Here is a 9,632-nt window from a genome sequence, read left to right on the forward strand (position 1 = left end):
TGTAAACTCAGTGCAAAGAAGACTACTTGAGAACTTACTACGTTTCAAATACTGTGAATAAAAGTGAGGATGCTCAAATATGGACGATAGGTCTCTGGAACTTGGAAATATAAGACAGTAATGTTACTTAATAGTGTTGCTATTGTAATATTTTCTTTAAACTACAACTCTCATGACATAATGAACTAAAGTTAACTCCCTTCCTACCTTCTGGAAAACTTAGATCAATCCTCAATAGATTCATGGATTTACTTTTCATCCTCATGATGCTTAATACTGTACAATCTTTTGAATTATTTTCCTTATGCCTCTACTGAATCTGGAGTCAGGCCAGGCTTTATACTAAGCAGGAGGCCATTTATACAGTGTAATTTCAGGAGACTTGAATAAGGACAACTTTCTCAGGAAGGAGCCCTCACCCGGCTTAGGTCAATTGACTTATATTTCTGGTATTAAAAACATGGCTAAAGGGTTATCTAGAGAAACTCCTAAAAATATAAGATGGGCTGGGAGAAGTGGAAATATTAGAAATTTGAATAAATGACTATGGAAACCAGAAGATGAAATAATTAGGGATAGAAGACGGTATGTGAGAGTGAGAGATGTTTTCACAGATGACCAGAGGAGGCAAACAGATCATCCTCCAGGCAGAGTGAAAGCTTAAAGCAAGAACAATAAGGTGTGCGACCCAAACTATCTTTTTCACAGGCAATTCACAGAATATCTATTTATTATATACATGTACATATATATTCACATATACTATATATACTTATGTATATATAGTATACATAATATTTAAATATACATTTTCATATATAAAAGTATATATAATATACTGTACTTACTAAAAGGTGAAAGATTTATACGATCTGAAGAGAAACCAGAGTATATATACTGTACTTACTAGATGCTAAATACATATATATTAAAAGAACAGAGGAAGAAAGAACAAAGGAAGACACAAAAAAAGAAATAAAGAAAAGAAGTAAAAAGTGGGGAATACAACTTAAAACAATGAGTTGCCATTTTCATCCCTCAGATTGGTAAAACAAACCAAAAAATCCAGAGGTGAGGTGTAGACATAAACATTCTAATACACTGTTGGTAAAAGTAGGTAAACTGCAAAGGCCTTTTTGGAAGGCAGTTTAGCACTGTCCATCCAAACTAAAGCTGTGTGTATATCTTTTTAAACCAAAATTTTACATCTATGAATCTGTGTAGCACAAGAGAACAAAGAAATAAATTTACTAATGGGTGATTCATAACCACAACTTGAAATCAACCTAAGTGTCTGTGAATAAGAAAAAGACTAAAAATAAACTGTGGCAAATTCATATGAAGGGAATGAGATAGATCTATATGTTCTCATCCAGCAAGCCATAATACGTATATTTATGGAAATAAGTAAGCTGCAGAGGAATATGTATCATGATATATCATTCAGAATATCTTAGAAGAAATAATAAAATAATAAACTGTCTAGTTTTGGAAAAGAAGTTTTCACTTTAAATTTATATCGAGCTTCTATCATTCAAAGTAAAAGAAATTTAATAGCTAAAAACCCTAAATGACTAAAAATATTGAAATATTAAACAAAAATATACCATATTAAAATGACAAAACCGTTATCGTTATTAAAGTTATATGAATTCTAAAAGAAGAGAAGGAAATGAGGAAAAGAGAAGCAAGGGAAATTGCATAGCAGGAGCAGGAAAGAAGTAATTGCACCTGAGATGGGCAGAGGGCAGGACAGAGGGGTGGGGAGAGGGAGAAAAGTGGTGGCTGGGTCCAAAATCACGACATGTGAAGAGCTGTCAACAGCATGCAAAGGAGCTGAATTTTTCAGTGGTTTTCAAAGTTGGGTTTGCATTCTACAAACATGGTGAGCTCTTTAAAAATATCAGTGCTTAGGCCCCAACCCAGACCAATTAAATCATCTTAGTCTTTTTGAAAATACCAGTAGAGACAAGGGATTTATGGAAGGTAGCTTGCTATTTTGGTTTTGTAATTTGTTTCTATGTTTGTCATTACTTTTTCATTTGTTATGTTTTGGGGAGAAAGGTCAAGCACATGATCACAGCAACTCTGTGACACATGGAGAAGAAAATAGAGTGGGGGAAGATAGGGAACAATCTTATAGAGTCACTACCAGACTTAGTCGGCAGAATAGGGAAGGTTCTGATTAAAGGGGACGCAGAACAGTTTGGTTTTGATGCAGTCTCAGTCTTGAGAAGCAAATGTGGCCTGAGCACAGTATGACAGCACTGAGCAGCAGAGATCTAACCAGGGTTGTGTGTGTGACGTACATCAGGCTCAGGCCCAGTACCTTGAACATATAATTTCATTTTACGAACAGCTTCACCTGGAGAAAAGCACCCCTGAGTCTGCCTGCTATAGAATTCAGTTCAAGGTCACCTATTTTGAGAATTAAAAATAATAATCATAAATGAATCATGAAAACACACAATATACATTTTTTAAGTTAAATACATTGATTATTCAAGGTCCACAAATAATCGACCTACCTTTCTGTCCCTTTCCCCCAAGCCCAGTATGAGTTATTAAAATATTTTTACACTGTAATGGCACTGTCAACACTCTCAGCTGAACGATAGGAATTAGACAAAAGCTGTTGGGAGTCAGAAGGTAGGTCTGAGTGGCAACCATCTGACACTGCAGAATATAAAAAGCGGACACTCAGCAAACTCCCATTTTCAGCAGGAGAGACTATGAAATAGTGATTACCTATATTTTCTACTGAAAAGGAATAAAACTCAACTTGACAACTGCATTTTAAAGCACTCATCAGCAGCAGTAAGGTACACATTTTCTGTAAAAATCACAGACCCTCATTAGTCATCTCATGACAAGTGAAAGGAAAAATGGGAAGACAGGGACCACCCACCTCATCTCGGTGTCTTGCTGCATTCAGTTCAATGAAATCCTCACTGTAGTTCACTGAGAAATTGAGGGCATTCACCAGATGGGCAGCCACATGCACACCTACAGAATCACACAGGTGCAAGTCAGTGAGGTTTTCATAGATGATCTATGGCAAGGAGTCAGTTCCTCTCCCTAAGTAAACACAGGGTAGATCTTTGACAGCTATATGAACAATGAAATAGTAAATTGAAAAGTGAAGTTTTAAAGATACAAAAAATACCTTCACTATAGACAGTTTACTGAATTTTTAAAGTCTAGAATGAAATAACACTATTAAATCAGGGTTAGAAAAAAAAATACACACACTTCCCCTCAAGTGTGTGTCTAATATTATGGATATAATATAGTTCCTTAATATTTTAGATGTTCCACATCTTTCACCACTCCCACAGTTCCAAACTTGCCATATATCTTAAATACTTCACTGCCACACAATCTAAAATAGAGGCCCACTGAAAGGTTTCTCACCAGTTGCAATTTTTCACAATCCACAAATCTAAATCATAAATGTCCTTAACCTAACATCAAAAGTGTAGGGAATCACTAAATGGGACAAAAACTCAGGAAAATAATAACCACCACTTAATAAGTAACCTATCTACAAGGGCACAGTAAGTAAAATGCTCAATTGACTCAGAAAAAAGTGCTAGGAAATTACTAGAGAGTTGAAGCCAAACTCATTTTGACATAGCTAGGAAAAAAGAAACATCCTGAAGAGTTTGGGCAAGGAAGGAGAAAATGATCTGTGCACTAACCCACCATATCCTCCCCCATTTCAACTTGTTATTGTAGGTGAAATAAGGTGGCAATTAACAGCACATTATAATGTATTGGAAAAAATAACAGATAACTCACTGGAACTCCTATGATTTTGGCCATATTGCTTACTTATCAGAGCCCTCAGTTTACTTCTCTGTAAAATGATGGCAGAATTGAGAGACTTATTGAAATAAGTGATACGAAATTGATTAGTAAACTATTACAGTTTACAACAATATATAAGGTACAGTAGTTCAAAAGAAGTCACGGCCATGGCCTAGAGTTTGACAAACTCTATAATCCCCCACAACCCAGAATAAGATGTAGAGAAGCCAAAAGTACTGAATTAATCATAAAAACCAACGACGGTGAGAGAGGATAAGAATGTTAAATAACCTAAAATTCATTTAAAGGATTTGTAAGCACCTTCAGGTAATCAAATTAGAGGAGTGGAAAGGGCCATATAAAAAGTGGACAGGTTCAAGACAGTATAAAGTTATAATAATCAAGCATTGTGGTATTGGCAAAAGAAAAGACAAACGGATTAATGGAACAAAATAGACCCACATATAGTCAACTAACCTTGAAAAAGGAGCAAAAGCAATACAACAAAGAGAAAAATAGCTTTTTTCACAAATGGTACTGCAACAAATAAACATAAATGTACAAAAAAAATGAATCTACACATAGACCTTACACCCTTCACAAAAATTAACTCAAGATAGATCAGAGACCTAAATATAAAATGCCGAAGTATAAAACTCTTAGAAGAAGGCCCAGTGAAAAATCTAGGTGAGCTTGTGTTTGGTGATGACTTACTAGATACAATACCAAAAGAATGATTTATGAAGGGAAGGGTTGGTAAGCTAGATTTCATTAAAATTAAAAACTTACATTCTGCGGAAGACACTATCAAGAGAATGAAGAAAACCAGAGACTGAGAAAAAACATTTCCAAAAGACATATCTGATAAAAGATTATTATCCGAAATATACTAAGAACTCCTAAAACTCAATAACCAGAAAACAAGCAAACTGATTAAACAACAGGCAAAGACTTTGACAGATACCTCCTCAAGGAAAATATGTAGATGGCCAGTGAGCATATGAAAAGATGCTCTACATTATATACCATCAGGAAAATTCAAATAAAAATGATAGTGAGATACCTCTACAACCCACTAGAATGACCAAAATCCAAAACATGGAAAACACCAAAGGTTGCTGAGGATGTGGAACAACAGGAACTCTCATTCATTGCTGGTAGGAATTCAAAATGGTACAGCCCCTTTGGAAGACAGTCTGGCAGCTTCTTGCAAAACTAAATGAAATCCAACAATTTCACTCCTTCATATTTACCCAAAGGAGTTGACAACTTATGCCCACACAAAAACATACACATGAATGTTTACAGCAGCTTTATTCGTAATTGCAAAAACTTGGAAACAATCAAGATGTCCTTCTGTAAGTAAATGTATAATAAACTGTGGTACATCCCCAAAATGGAATATTATTCAGCACTGCAAAGAAATGAGCTATCAAGTCATGGAAAGCCAACAAGGAAACTTAAATTCATGTTACTAAGTGAAAGAAGCCAATCTGAAAAGACTGACTATTGTGTGATTCCAACTATACAACATTCTGGGAAAGGCAGAACTATGAAGACAGTAAAAAATTAATGGTTGTCAGGGATCAGTGGGTAGAAAGGGATGAATAGGCAGAGTACAGAGGACTTTTAGGGCAATGAAACTATTCTATATATTCTACATAGTATTATAATGGTGGATATAAGTCATTACACACTTGTCTAAATCCATAGCGTGTATAATATCAAAAGTGAACCCTAAAGTAAAGTATGAACTTTAGGTGATAATGATGTTTCAATCAAGTTAGGCTCATCAATTGTAAAAAAATTTACCATTCTGGTGGGGAATGTTGAGAGTGGGGGAGGCTATGCTGTGTGAGGGCAGGGAGTAGATGGGAAGTCTTTTTACCTTCCTCTAAATTTTGTTGTGAATATAATCTGCTCTTAAAAAGTTCCTTAAAAATTTTTTTTAAAAGAAGAAAAATGTGAACAGGTATCTGGAAGCAGATTAAGTAACAAGCAAGAACCAGGTTCCAAAGAAGTAAAACAAGGGTGTCTAGATGTGACTCAACTATGGCACAGAGATAAAACATTATTTAAGCAAAACTATCTATCTCCTATAGCTTTATCAATACAAAAATCTATAGTAAAAATATATATATTCCATTTTAAGTTAAAGGCTTATATGCTAACTATATACGTTATGGCTCGATAAAAACAAAGATATCGTTAGAAGAATTATTATTTTCTTTGAGTTCCCATGGGGAAAAAAAAGTCATAGGTATCAGCTACATGAAATACATCACTAAGGGATATATTCACCTTTTTTAAAAGACCTTTCAGGTCAAAAGAATTCAGAGTTTCTAACTTTAGGTAGCAGGGAGAAAGCTACACCAAGCACTTTGCATGCATTTTCTCATTTAATTTTCAATAAAACAATGAGGTAGGTAGAATCATTCCTATTTTACAGATAAGAAAACTAAGGTAAAGAAACGTGACTTAGACATAGTCAAACCACTAGTGCGTGGAGGAATAAAAATTCTCTGGAAAACAAACTCATTCATGGCAATAATCTACACCATCTCTGTCTTTTGTTTGTTCTCTAATTGAACCAGGATATTTGGACATGATCACAGTTTAGAACAAACCAAGTAAGTTTTCTGATCCTCCTCCATTTCTGACCTTTCATCCTCACTAGCCCTAATCTATCCTTCACCCTCACCACACCCTTTGTCCTCATCTCCTCTGCTCTCACTCTTCCCAGCCTTGAGCTGCACTAGAGTCCTAATTCCGTCCCTGAACCTCTCCCCATCTCTCACCTCCAGAGGTGGGAACTACCAATAGGAAGATGTTCAGGGAAAAAACAGTGAAAATGCCTGTTTCAACAATGCTTGGCAATTTTTTAAAAGCTGAAAGGTTAATGATTTCTTGGTAATAACTGTATCAAAACATTCCTGAGTCAAAATGGCCATACATAAATGCCCAGTCAAAATGACCTGGGTATCATAACAGTTATGTCATATCAAATAATGGCCAGGTGAAAATGTCAGGTGCTATGCCACTGGGATAATTAACCCCTAGGACTGTAAGTTATAACTAATTCTATTCTAACAACTGCATATGCAGTTTCTCATTTTACCCTTAAAATTATGAGGTAGGCGCTACTGCCAACCCATTTTACAGTTTAAAAAAAACAATAAACTGAGGATCAGAGAGATAATATCACACAGTAAGTCAGAAGGGTAGCTGGGGATAGAGTCTATGCAATCTGTCTCCAGAGTCCATGTACCTAATCACTAGGCTTAATACCTTTTGTTCCAAAAATTTGAAAAGTATCATATAAATACTTTGGACAAAAATTTACTTTAAAATGACCCTTAAAAGCAAAAAGATTCTCATTTTACCTTTTTAACTTGGAAAAGAGCAGGGCAAAATTCCACAAATAATGATATTTGTTTTTCTACCAAAGTATTAATATCAAAAAAGGAATTTATCAAATATAATTTTGGGCATACTCATATTCTGTGAATAAACATTTCACATTCTAATTTTCATACATTTAAACTCTTATATTATTACTTTTAGAGCTTGGAAACTTTTACTCTGCTTCTTCCAATCTTTCTAAATGAAATTATTTATTTATTTGCTTTCAGGAAACTGTCATTATCAATTTGGGGGACCAATTTTTGGATATTATAATGCAAGAAATCATAAGAAACACCCATTTTCTGTAGTATCCCCTAGAAAAACCTCTTTAAACACACAGAAGAGAAAACTAAGCCACAGAATAGGAAAATCTCCTGTTGGTGACAGCAGATATTGTACAGAACAATAAAATTACACATTTTACAATTTATTAAATGTGTAATTCTAACAAAATATTTAACATTTTTTGGCTTTCTCACCTGAGAAAATACAGATAGTAATACCACAGGTTATATGGAACGTTTTGCTTTTATCCAGCAATCTTCTGGTTCTCCTGCTTGGAACCTAAATAAAAATCATTTTAAATGATAAAAAGAATGCAACAAACAAGATATATGTGCAAAATTTACAAAGTAAAAGTTTTGGAAAATATGGCAGAAGTCTATTAATCAAAAATTGGTGAGATTATGATACATCTGGTCAAGCCATTAAAGAGAATGTGAGGCTATATTATTGATATGGAAAGATGTGCAAGGTCTGCTGTTAGGTAAAAAAGTCGCAAAACATAAACTACACTATAATCCTATATTGTCAACATACTAATGGCATTAGTATGTTAGTGTACCTACTTGATCTGTCATCAGTAGTCGTTCTGGCAGAGTAAGACTAGGAGAAACTCTCTAATTATTTTGCATATTTCTGGTATGTTTGAATTTTAAAATACATGTGATTTGTTTTGTAATTGAAAAATAAGATTATATTTAAATGAAGCAATCTCATCTCTGGTTTCTGCTTGCTCTTATAGCAAAAGAAAATGTTAAGTATCTTTGAATATCTATGTATCACACTGATGACAATTCTTTAAGACTTATTAAATACTGAGAGATTTAGGGGAAATTTTTCGTTTCCTGCTATTATCTTCTTTCTTTACACCAAACCAATGGCCAGCCACAAGGACCAAAACCTAGTATTTCATAATAGTAGGCAACCTAGGGAAAAAGTTATTTCCACAAATTATTGCATTAAAAGGACGAGTTTCCAAATATAATTACATGAAAAGACTGAGAAGTTTTACTTGAGAAAATCTACACATATGATCTTCACAGAACATTAAAGCAACTCTGAGTTAACAACTTCTATTAAAATACTAATACTTATTCAGCAGTGCCTTACTATCTCAGTGAAGAATAAACATGCACAGACACACTTTCTCAAACATATGCACAAGAATAATTGAAAACAAAAAGAATTTCAGTTGGGTTTTAAGAGTATTACTGTTTTTCAGTTTTCTTAAACCCTTCATTTTACCACACTAAATATCACACAGACATCACTATTTAATGAGGACATCTTTTTCAAGCACATAACATGGCTGAAAATGGGTGTGTGTGTTAAGCAGAGATGATAAGTTATCAAACACAAGCAATCATTCCTTATATTGCTCAAAAGTCACAGGGCTCTAGATTACTCACCTGAATTTAGCTAAGTTAAAATATAGTGTATAGTGGAAAGAGCTCAGAACTTGGATTATCTTAGCTCTGCCGTTTACTAGTCTCATGATCTTAGTCAAGCTACTTAAACTCTATGCCTCAGGTTCCCCGTGTGTAAAGCAGAACTAATACCTGTTTGCAGAATCATTATAAGGATTCACAATTATGTCTGTGAAGTCCTGAGCATAGTGTCTGAAATCACTGTAAATAATATTTCTATTATATTCTGCGCTTATCTAGTGTTGTAGAATAGCCCACTGATCATCTTGACAGGTGATGTGCCCTTTCCTTCATCTTTACAGAAATTACTCCAGCCAAAAGTCAGATCATGAAAACTAAGCAGAACTAACATGTGAATGTTACACTTGATTTCTATGCTGGAATCTGTGACTAGGATTTTTTTTTTTTCTTACCTTTTGGGATCCTCGAAGGTAAGCCAGGAGTGTTCGGCACATGGGTAAGAGGATAAGGCTGCAGTTGAGGTTAAGAACAGATGCAGAGGCTCTGCTTAGACACAATCCTAGCTGAACAAATAAGGCAAAAATCAAAACACAATCAAGGACAAGTAAATGACAAATAGCCCTAACCTGGACTTACATACTGCACTTCTTACCCTGTCTCTCCTTTAAGGATCATGGCAAATTCCAACTCCTTCAAGAGTCTTGAATAACCATCCCTATTCCTCTCATTAAAAAAAAAAAAAAAAGC

The sequence above is a fragment of the Cynocephalus volans genome, chromosome 4, assembly GCF_027409185.1.
Source record: "Cynocephalus volans isolate mCynVol1 chromosome 4, mCynVol1.pri, whole genome shotgun sequence".
NCBI lineage: Eukaryota > Metazoa > Chordata > Mammalia > Dermoptera > Cynocephalidae > Cynocephalus > Cynocephalus volans.